Genomic DNA, 12,580 nt, shown 5'->3' with positions numbered 1-12,580 from the left:
TGTCCACAGGGTATGCTATCCATCATTACACGTCCAATGTGTCTGAAAAGTTGGTTTGAAGTGCTGAATCCAGCCCAAAGCTAAAAGTCTAGGCGCTCCATGCCAGCCTGGCCTTGTCACTGAACAATGTCTGAAAAAAATACCATTTAAATGTCGAACACTAAAGCTGGAGATCAGACTGACTTGAGACTGGAAGCTATTGTTATCCTAATGTCAAGAGAAGCTATTTCTGAGAGCCCATTACAAACCAGGTCAGTATGACCAAGCTACATTTTCATTTTAGACAGAAAGTGCTGTGCTGTGTCTGTATCTGTGCTCAGGCAAAAAAAATGATGGAGCTTTGGGCTCATCAGCCATATGGTGAGGGCACTGATTAGGGCTTAGCCTTGCTGAGAAGAACACCATCCCCTAAGTAGAATAAATATGGAGGTGCATCTGTTTGGTTTGATCCACATCTTTCCAATGTCCTTATCTGATTCAAGGGAACAATTAATTCAAGCGTCCACTTAACAGGTACCCTCCTCTAAGAGGCATCAGCTTAGTCACAACTGGCAACATTAGTGTGATAATTGATTCAAAACAAAGCATCCAGTCAGAAATGAGTCATGTTAAATTCCAATGCTACAACACTGCCAATCATGTAATACAATGGCTGGTTTTAACTAAATACAGCCCAAAAGGTTTCTGCAGAAAATGTCTGCATTTTCTCTGAGGGGAATGGTTTCCTTTTAGCTTATACTGTACCAACAAACTTCTGGAATGTTTGATAAGTTACTTTAATAGAAGGTAGTATTTTGTATTGATGTATTATTTGTAGTTTGTGCTTCTATGCATGCTCAAATACCCCAACAATCTCCCCTGATGCACATCCCCAATATATTGTTAAAACCACTTCACTTCCTTTAAAATGGGTAATCTACAGTTTATCAGAAGTTTATCCTAGTAACAATTCCCTGTTTTAGGTCAATTAGGATCACCACTTTATTTGAAAAATGTGAAGTGTCAGAATAATAGTAGAGAGAATGATTTATTTCAGCTTTTATTTTTTTCATCACATTCCCAGTGGGTCAGCAGCAGTTTAGACACTCAATTAGTATTTGGTAGCGCTGCCTTTAAATTATTTAACTTGGGTCAAATATTTCAGGTAGCATTCCATAAGCTTCCCACAATAAGTTGGGTGAATTTTGGCCCATTCCTCCTGACAGAACTGGTGTAACTGAGTCAGGTTTGTAGGCCTCCTTGCTCGCACATGCTTTTTCAGTTCTGCCCACAAATTTCCTATGGGATTGAATGCCTGTGCAGATTTGGTTTGATGTTATGCTGTAAAGCGGCAAACACCAAGTTTTAACGATTCTTCCACTGCCACTACTACAGCATCAGCACAACAATCATCAACAATCATCAACACAGAAGGTCATAATCTATGCTTTTGTAATCAAACAAACAAAAGTTAATGGTACATATTTAAAACAGTCCATTTAAGAGTCTTCAGCATCACAAATCATGTTGCATGATTTATATATCTACAGATTCTGTTCCTTAAAATACAACACAATAGAGCAATTAATTTAGAAATTATAGCTTTTAAAGATAATTATCTTGAATCATTGGTAGACCAGGCAACAATTAGCTATGAGGGTCCGTTCTTAACACACTGATCTTGCGAGTTTACATAAATGATGTGCTATACCGACCCTTATAACTAATAATTTATGTAACAAGATCAGTGTGGTATACTGTACGGGGCTACCCAAAATTTGTTTCTGACCAAAATCAAAGACAAATTATTATTTTTTATCAAATCTATTTTTATAAAACCATCAAGCCAAAACGGCATTCATTCTCTTCAGACCTTTTATAGAGCAGGCGTCACAGCATAATGTGCAGCTTGTCACAGATGTGGGCACTCCTTTTCACAGCTGGATTTCTGTGAATAATTTTGATATTTGCCTATGTAGATTTCAAAGGGCTATAGGGGATACATGTTTTTCAAGTCTTTTTTCCAGGAAGACACCTCAAACTTGAGATATTGAAATAAAATGTTGGATGGATAGGCAGCAGTCCTCTCCTCACACTGATTTCTACGTAAATGGCATCTTTGACGACCATAAAATGCACAACAGATCTCACTGTCTCATCGGCAGAAGACTCTCCCCCTTAAAACTATTGGGCTGACAGCCAACTGCCAAGTGTCTTCCTCCTTCAGTTGTCTGATCTGAGGATAACTGTCATGTCAAAGTTCAAAGATCTGCAGAACTGTCAACATGCTTTACAGACACTTACAGATTGGAGGCTTCAGAGCTTCATGATGTGATTACCCTGTGCATTACAATCAAATATCTAGATAGCTTTAGCAGAAATAAAGGTTGAACACAGCAACAAAAAATATTTCAGTTAACAGCGCATAATAGTTTATTTTTTAGACCATCATTAGAGATTTGATATGTTTTCATTGCTTGTCAACCTATATTACTAAATATGTCAAGTATTACTAAATATGTCAAGTATTACTAAATATGTCAAGTCGGTACTGTATACAGCAATGCCATAGGGGATTACATGCAATAATAATATGACATTTAAAAAATCTACTCCAGATACAAACTTATACATACGAACAGGCGAACACCAACAATGACTACATCTCCTCTGCCCAGACCCGTACGCTCACACCCCCATCCCTAGTGTCTGCATTATTGTTTGCCACTTGGCTGTAAATTGTACAAATAAATTACTCTTGCTCGCCCATATGCTATTTCAATATTTTAATAATAAATAATGAGATATTTACATTGTGTTAATGATGGTAAATTAATTGATTTCCATGTTGTTACATATAAAGAGAACAAAACAATGTTATCAGCATGCCAGTCTGTCCCAAAAATGAATGACAGGGCTCTACAGCTACATCCCAGTCACTTAATCGACTTCTCCACCCCTACCATGGATCAAAGGGGTATCCATGTGCTATTACTGCGCTAATGCCATGTGCTCAGTCCTGTTAGAGGATTTCTCTGCCATTAGCTCCTTTTTATCCTGTAGGAAAGTATTGTTTTCTTATCATAAAGAAGCTTACTGCAGCCTGGCATCCAATCATCCAGCAAAATAAACACAGAGCAGCTGCTGTAAAAAAAGAAAAAGAGAACATTAACTGAATAAGCCAAACATTTCTGTTTGGGAAGATTCATCTTCTCGGGGACATATAGATTATCACAGTGACTCTCTAAAACAGCACACAGTATTGTGAATCATTGATTCATTATGTGTATAGTAATACGTCAGCTATGGGCTAATGCAATGCAATGGGAAATGTACAAGGAGGGGTCAAATTTACAATAAAAGGAAAAGTTGTATTGCCCTGGGAAAACAGAACGTTTACAGAATAACTGCTGTTACTGATTGTGAATTGTTGGTAAGTTGTTTAGTTCATGAACAGTTTGTTGACAGTTTATGAACCCTTTTGTTCTTCCAAATAGAATGCAAATACTGCATCTATTATCTGTTTTTAAATAAATATAAGCATGGATTTTTTAATGTAATTGTATCTGCATAAAATAACTAAATGAGCCTGTCATTAATCATACATAGTGGGTTTGATTGTGGTGGAGTGTGGGGAAGTGGAGAGAAGGTATTTATTTAATCTTGGCAGATCAATTGTTGCTAATCCTAGTCACCCTCTCTGTGTCACAAATGGCACCCTATTCCCTGTATAGTCCACTAATTTTGACCAGAGCCCTAGTCAAAAGTAGTGCACTATAAAGAAATAGGGTGCCATTTGGGACATATCCCTTAATTAGGTTCCTATTCCCAGCCAGGGGTAGAAATACGGTTTATAGAGATCTCCTGATGACTGGACTAGTGAGTGAATAAACAGCCCATCAACATTGACTCAGTGCATGTATCATCCACCCTGCATCTCTACTGAGAATGTTAGTCATTTATTGGACAGTAAAGTAATAATCTTAAAGAGAACCATAAATTCTGAGAAAAGGCATGATATGTGTCTATAAATCATAGGCCAGCTAAATATCTAATTCGCTAATTCATTTTTGAAGCATATCTTCAATTATTTGTTGGTTCTGAATATCATAAAGACTGCTCTGGCTTTGGTATTCTAACAATGGAAAGTATTCATATAGCACTTTTCCAGGTATCTAAACACAAAGCTGGCATGCTCTGGGACGTGCTTGCATCACTCTTATCAATATGCTGGCTGACCTTCTACTTGTCAGAATTCAGCCACACATTTCCTCCTGACAGGTACGACTGGTAGTTTGCCATGTCTCAATGCATTTTGAGAGACAGGTTTGCTGTGGGCAGACAGGGCCTGTTATGTCACTGTTTTCTATTCCAACATGTATTCGTTCTGAGTTGGTGGTTGGTGCTTTTGTTTTTGTCAATTCACATCTCATGCAAGTCAATGTCAGCCACCAATGATGTGCTCGAGCACCCTGTATACGGAGAGGATACTCTTTTGAAACCACTCCCGTCTTCCCTATGGACTGATACATCAAATACAAGAACGTCACTCACTGAGTACATATTTACAGGTTCGAAATTCACCCAAGATCTCGCATTTCTTTCAAGTTTGACTTATTTGTTTCTGACACTCATATGGTAGGTATCTAAAGAAAAACTGTATATTCATCTTTGGAATCTTGTCGTGCAACAAGAGTGTATGAATGATCTTAAGCTTTAATTGGAAACATGACCCTTCACCTTGGAACTGAGAGCATGTGTTGAACTAGCAAGCGTGTTGCTTCTACACGCCTACAAGCATTCAATGATCCGTTGGAGGTTCTTAAGTGCATTTGAGATACATATAAAATAATACAGGCATCAACACATCATGTTAAGTACAACCATTACATGGATATAGGTCTGTGGAACATATTCAGTTCTAATGCTAAGTGTCTACACTCCAGTAGTGCTCCTTTGAGCTATTTATCAATTCCCTTACATCATACATTCTCTCTGTGATTGTCAAATCCACTAATTACCTATTGGCATCGTTCTTCAATGGGATACCACAGAGGACAGCATGTCTATAGCAGCAATGCGGCAGCTCTGACTAGACTCATAATATACATAAGTATATTTTTTGCTCTCCAGAGAGGATTTTAGAACTATCTTCAGAATTATTCAGTAAGATGCAAGGTCAGTCTGACAACCTTTCTTTCAAACTCCAATATGGGGTTTCATTTATGATTCAAAATGAAGGAATAATCCCGAAGAACATGGCAGGACTATGAAAGAGAACTTTGTAGTTTATTAGCTTATCTCCTGATACATTCCTTTCATCTAGCAGTGTGCTGAGCTGCTTTAGATGAGGAAGTACAACTACCTGGCACATTTTAGTTTTGGTTAACAAAAGTATGGCAAGTGGCATAGATTATTCAGGTCGTTTATATACTGCTGAGGAAGTCTACAGGCAGATTGGACCGGCTACTGTTTTAACATCAGATAGCCATCCAATTCAAACAGAGGAAATTAAGTGATTGTGCTATCACAGACAGTTGCTGCTGGGCTGGTTGCACAAGAATAGTTCATGTTTTTTCTAGTTTGACTGCAGGGAAGGGTCAGCCGAGATGTCTGCTACAAGGTCTGCTACAGAGCTTGCTACAACACTACTTGGCGCCCCAGGCAATACTGTGGTATGAAATTGTATTGGAGCAAGTGATCCATGCTGCACTTACAGGGCCGAAGGAGTCCTGGCCGACCAAACACATTAGACAGCCCAAGTCATGCAGAGTAAGTGTAAAAATTCACCTTATTGAGTGAGTGTTCGCAAATGGTGATTCCCATAACAGCAATCATTGTCACAATGTAGCTTTGACCTCGGCTCTCCGTAGCACTAAGGCCCATAGTAACTACCATGCCGAACCCCCTTAGTGCAGGGTTCGGTAACAGGCAGCCCGCGGGGCCAAAACCGACCCGTGAATGATTTTTTTTTGGCCCCCCTTCGTTTTTGGGGATTTTAGTTTTTGGTTAAAAAAAAATTGAGACTAAAATCACCAGGAATTCAACTAAAAATGTGTTTCATTTACAAAATCTGTTCAAGTGTTCCTATGAATAAAAAAGGAGACATACAGTGTATGTGAACATGTCTCAATGTAATCAAGGTAAAAAATGATAGTTATTTTCAAATATAATCTCTTTTTGGGCTTAGTTGTGGTCAATTTGCAGTGTACAAATTATTCTAACTACCCCGACCATCTGCTCCGCCCAAAAGAAACGGGCCGTGGCTAGTTGCCTTCCCCTGCCTTAGTGAATGAGCATCAAAGAGCTTAGAAAAGTGCTAGTCTGGGATATCAGCCTAATCAATATCATCTGATGCAGCTACTGAAAGTATATCCAGATCAATGACACCTTCCTTGATTCAAGGAGCAGCTATGGTCTAAGAGCTTGACTGGTTGGCTTGGCTGACTACTACAGTACAGCAAACACTAGTTCTTGTGTGATTAATAATATCATATCTCTTCATTTTAATGCCCCTATAAAGACAGTGACATCTATGTCCTGTAGCAGTAGTCTAAAACTGTGTCAAAGGTGGAACAGCCACACTGTATGGGAGAGGTTCTTTGGGGAGACAGGTGCCACCTGTAATCTTGTTATCTGTGCGCCATAGAGTCAACAGAGAGGCTGGGAGGCTGGTATATGGCTTGGGTATAAAAACTCTTTAGCAGTAGCAGTTAAGGTATGAGATGCTCCAAAGAAAATGACATTGTCAATATGTCCATCTTCCATCTGAATCAGGATACTAACGAACCTAGCTCAACTTGCCCTTACCTGTCATTGGAAATCCATCTGCTTCTACCTTGAATCCTCGTCTTCGCCTTCCAGTAATCAACTGATCACACCCATCATCAAGCTATAGAGGCTGTTTCTGCTCCATAAACACCTTGGTTTTCTGTCTCCTCTGCTCCTCTGTTACCATGCGCTCCCTCCCTGCTGACTGTTGTGACCTTTGCCCCCACCCCCATTGTTCTCTGCTGCCCCTGAGTTCCTTCCCACATCTGATGCTCTGCATGCCGCATGTACCAGGTCAACGCTTCAGCTCCCCAGCTCCAGGACCCAGCCTGGTTTATCTGCTCAGCATCTGTCCCAGGATGAGATGCACACTCCAGGCCTATGCTCATCATCCAGTACCAACAGAAAATTCCCATTACGCTGATTTCAAGCTCAACTTTGGGGGCAGCAAAAGGAAAGCCGTTATGTACAATAATGTATCAACCGACTGATCATTCAAAAATATGTTTGCTTAGATAGAATACCACATTTTACAGGAGCAAGTCAACCAGCAGCATTATCTAGTTTGAAATAAACACCTATCATGATGAGTGTCTGTGATGTATGTGTAGGCTAAGTTGTTTGTTGAAATGGGAGTATAATTACATCTTGCATTTTTTTGGTTTCAATGTTAACTCAACTTTAATATAACAGTATGCAAATGTGTGTTAACACTTTTCAAACACAAATTGCTGGCAATGGGTACATTTTTCATGAATTGTGTACTGATTCTACTGTGGCTACTCCAATAGTAAAGGAAAGTGGCAATATTGTTTCCTGTGAAGTTATCTTACACATTACAAAACAGACATTGTTTATACAGCTGTTTGACATCCAGACCTCATAGAGTGCAGCTCTACAGTGGGTAGGCTCTGCATAATCATTTTCAAATCCAGATTTTCATTCATTCTCCCCATACAGATATGGTACTTTTGGTGTGTCTCTTCCCTCTCATTTCTGCAGTGGCTGATAATACCCATATCAGCCCTGATTTCATAATGCTAACACATGACAGCAGCAACCAGAGCAGCTGCTGTAACACAATGCAACAGACTGGCAAGACAGAGAAGCTACATTAATCTCACCCTGCTGCCTATACTGCCAAACGAGAAAGCAGCAGAAACCTTCCTGCCTATCTGCTTGTGGATCTGTTTAACTATTAGCTATTGGAATTTGAAATTATTCTCACATATTTCTTGATATTGTGTGTATTCATGCATCCATATTGAAATCCATGTAGTCAGTGTATGATAATGAGGATCTCATGATGGCTGATTTCATTAGGCAAAGGCATGGCACCAGAACCCTGGGTATCTACTGTAACACGGTCCAATGCGCTGACAAGCTAGAGAAGCGGTGATAACCTATCTCACCCCAACCGCTGCATAGATAGTCCAAATCTAAATACACAACAACCCACTGGGCACACACTGGTTGACTGAACATTATTTCCTCATCATTTCACTGAAATTACGTTGAACCAACGTGGAATAGACGTTGAATTGACGCCTGTGCTCAGTGGGAAGGCCTGTTGAACTTGTTAATTCATTCAAATTACTAATCCAATAGGGCTCAAGCGTATTAACCCTCCTAAGAATAAACCTCATTAACCTCTGTGTTCAGATATATTTACAAGCCACTTAAAGCAGGCCCTTATTATGTACAGACATGGAGCAAGTATTTAAAATACATAACCTGGTTCTGTAGCATCAAATGTCATTGGTTCTTACTGAAACAAATGTTTCAACAGCTCAATCAAATATTCAACATGCACACCCAAAGCAATACGTCTCCTAAATTCTATATGCTTGGGGCTATTGACTCCTATTGTTGTCGTCTTCATTCCTGTAAAGGACCCAACACACATCTGTGTGTCTCTTATCTTCCCCTATGAAGGCATCCGTCCGACAGGGAGTGGCCATTACAACACATAAACCATGTGACAGATCCTCTCCATTTCTACGCTTCACTGCACTGGGCAGGCTGGGCAGCTGTGGAGAGGTGGTGCCCCTGATGTGCCAGAACATGGAGTCCCATTCCTGATTGAGATGGAAGAGTGGATACCGCAGCTGCACCTGGTAAACGGTACTAACCAGTGGAGGAGTGGGACTGCAAGCTGCTATGTAAAATGCATGCGGCATACTGTACTAATGATGTAGCAACTCTGCAAATTGATGTACACAGTTTCCCCTTGGTATGTCTTATGAGCGCGGTCCGAATAAAATGGTAGTGATATGAAGGGATGTATGCTTCATTTAACGGTAAATGTTCAGATATTTTGCCTCCATCTCTCTTTAATGGATTTACAACCTTCACTACTACCCTGTTTACATCTGACAGAGCACCTTACATTCCCTGAGTGAAAAAAATAATATATATAATATATATATATATAATCCTATAAAAGCCACATGCTGACCTCTTTGAGTCCTCTATTGAGTCTGAAGGGTTGGCAAGGACACAAATACCTCCATCTCTGGCTACTGTCCACAGAGACATAGCCTATTATTCCAGAATCTAACAATATAAATATTGAATGCCTGAAAAAGAGAGAGGAGAAAATAACCATACATAAATGGCAACCAGTTATCACCTCTTTTGACCATAAGCCCACATTCAAACTGAGGTCCATCAGAGTGGTTGGGCAGTGAATAATACCTTTGCTAGCTGCTAGAGATAATATTGTGTTGTTATTGTATTTTTTTACCTTACTTTTTTGAAGTCCTGTGTTTTCTTTTGAACTGAATAAAGACTCTCAATTAACATTTCTAAGAGTGCATCACTCACAACTCATTAATGAGCATATTAATTGGCGGCAGGGTAGCCTAGTGGTTAGAGCGTTGGACTAGCAACCGGAAGGTTGCAAGTTCAAACCCCCGAGCTGACAAGGTACAAATCTGTCGTTCTGCCCCTGAACAGGCAGTTAACCCACTGTTCCTAGGCCGTCATTGAAAATAAGAATTTGTTCTTAACTGACTTGCCTAGTAAAATAAAGGTAAAATTAAAAATTGGTGAGCTAACGAACTCATTTGCATATTGAAAAAAATGATTTCCTGTTTAATAGCGTCACTTTCAGGAGTCTACCTAATACAACATGTAGCTTTCTGTGGAGACTTTATTATGTGGTAAAAGGGTAAAAGGGTATGTGGTAAAAGGGTATGTGGAGCCAATGTAAACAACCAGATTCAGCACCATGGATAGCCATGAGCTCGGAATCCCGGCGGTTTAGCACCACAGGGCAGTGGACAGCGACCGTAATACACAGGGTGAGCTATGTTGCTGCACTGTAGCATTCTAGTCTACTCATGATCATGAATTATACTATATGTCATATAGACACATTTGAGCAGAAAAATTGCCATTACTTTGGGCTATGCTTCCCTCTCAATATCCCGCCCATGGGTAACGTTAGGTATATGAGAAAAGCGTGCTTTGATTTGTGACCCGTGGATAAAATTCGGAATATTCACATTCGTTCCTTATGAGTTCGATTGGGCGGTACTGAAACGAATAATAGACGGTTGTAGCTTAGCAGTCAGTGTCCCCAAGCGGTCATTTGACATTTCTGCAGTGAGAAATATTCTCCAGTGCTGATGCTAACTTGTGAAAGTCGACGTTGTTCTGATGCAGACACGCCCGTGCCACTCGCGCTCCAAGCAAGCTGGTCTGTGCTCTCAACCAACGTTGGCAACTTCAATGGAGGATTCAACTCACCGAGCGACGTGTGGCCCGTCTGTTCTGTGTTCCTTTTGATTTTAATGCCTATACAGCTTCAGGGGTTGTAGCCAACACAACCCTGTGATAATAAATGCAGAATGCATACTGCTTCTACAGACACAGACCGGCCTTGAACCAATCTATTCTCTGATTTCGTTCCCTCTGACAATTTGATTACACACATCACATAGCAATAGCCTAATTAGGGTCCATTACAACGAATCCATACAAGGGTAACTATTTCTTATGAATGAATCCTTATTGGAATTCCAAACCAGGTGAATAACCCAGTACTGCGAAAGGTCAATTGAAACCCTTGTGTGTTATTAGTCTACAATGTCAACCATCTCATATGAAAATGAATGAGTCATCAATCAACATACAAATATCATATTATTTGGGCTGTTTTAGCCCAGCTGCGCGTTGTCTCACAGCACTATTTTTAAGCTGCAGTCTACTATTTATCATCCCTATTTATCATTTTGATAGCGCGCTTTCGGACCTATACAGATGTAGGCTACAGGGTACGTGACTTAATTAGCAAAATAATTCAACAAAACTGGTCCAAAACATCAAACTCTATTCAAATATATCATCATTCAATTAGTCGGGCAATACTTTAGATTGAATAGCCAATGCGGCATGAACGCATTAATAGCCTATAGCCTATACTAACAAATAGCAGATTCGATTATGTTATTCAAAATAGCATCACCTGAACATTATATACCTATATATATATCTGTAAAAAACTGCACACAATAACAAATCATGCACCAAAGTGGAAGGTCAAAAGAAGTATATAGCACAAAGCTCATTTGCTTTTTATTGAGCATGCAATTGCTATGATCAAATATAAAATACATGACTGACTTACCTTTACCGTTGTCGTTAATAGGATTCGCCGTGGATGTTTAGGGGTAGACACATGGGCGTTATTTCCACTGTTCAAACATTGTCTTACTGAAGCATTTCTAATCGAAGAGGAGTGAAATTGACGAGAGAGGTAGTAAAGGTAGTAACCAACAACGGGTTGACTTTTACTTCAGAAATTGGTCACCAAATTGGTAGGGGTAGTCCTTTCTTAAACCATCTGCTTCGGGTTAAAACCACCTTAATCCCAATACGATCCAATTGAGACAGAAAAAGATATACAAACTGAAAACCGAATCTGAAATCCAGAGCTGTCGTCCAACGAACGTGTCAGTGTAGCCTCAGTCAAATTAGCCTTGAATTGAATAAGAAACGTTGGACTGTATCAGAGGTATATTCATATAGTGCAATATGCATGTACCAATATTGTCATTATGAATGATGGAGGTAGAAAGCCATGCAGTTAAGGATCCTTTGAAGCAATGGGTAGGCAGCTAGTGTTGTTGAACAGACACGGGTATGGAATAAACGCATTGGGGTTGGTTTTAAATTCAGCCACGCGGTTTCTGCTATTCTGCGTATCTAAAAGTCTGAGATGGTCGTGAAGGTCGACGACTACAATAGCCTAGAATAGTTAACTCGTATGTATTTTATTTTATGATAAGAAATCAAGGTTGCTCTCCTTGATAATGTTGGTCGTTAACTTCCCTTTTCGTTTGAATGAATTCCATCCACGCATAGTTTAAAGCGTGTATTCTTTCTTGATAGCCAATATATGCTTACCCACGCGTGCAATTAGTTTTCATATATGGCTTGCTTCTTTGTCCACCCGTTCAGCAAAGACAATGCAGTCGATTTTTCCGGGCAGGGTAGTGGGAGAATGTATCCTGCTTAATTCCACAGAGCGAGCAGGCAATATTTTGCAATGCGTCTCTACTCAACAACTTAACACTTGCGTAATAGGAGGATCACGACTGATAGGCTTACAAATGAAAACATATCTCCTCACCATGATGTCTTGAACAGATGCAGAACATATACAATCTTTACAAAATGACCCAAGGACGAATTGATGCTATAGGAAGAACATTACTTTGCAACACCTTCTCTATGACAAGCACAGCATTGCAGCAATGTGATGTCATTAGGGTAATATACCAAATAATGCGTATTCTGGTCTTGGATGTGATGCTGATTAGGG

The 12,580-nt window shown here is 39.8% G+C and overlaps 1 protein-coding gene across 2 annotated transcripts in view; it reads right to left on the bottom strand.

The window, feature by feature from the left end:
* LOC135546477 (leucine-rich repeat and fibronectin type III domain-containing protein 1-like) overlaps nt 1–12,269 on the bottom strand; it is a 136,095-nt gene extending 123,826 nt beyond the window's left edge. For both annotated transcript variants that reach the window (XM_064974919.1, XM_064974920.1), the window contains exon 1: nt 11,384–12,269. The gene's annotated coding sequence lies outside the window, so the exon portion shown is untranslated. The remainder of the gene's footprint in view (nt 1–11,383) is intronic.
* Nucleotides 12,270–12,580: the final 311 nt, after the last annotated feature.

Source organism: Oncorhynchus masou, chromosome 9 (genome assembly GCF_036934945.1).
Source record: "Oncorhynchus masou masou isolate Uvic2021 chromosome 9, UVic_Omas_1.1, whole genome shotgun sequence".
NCBI classification, from domain to species: domain Eukaryota; kingdom Metazoa; phylum Chordata; class Actinopteri; order Salmoniformes; family Salmonidae; genus Oncorhynchus; species Oncorhynchus masou.
This window is presented reverse-complemented; position numbering and strand designations above follow the sequence as displayed.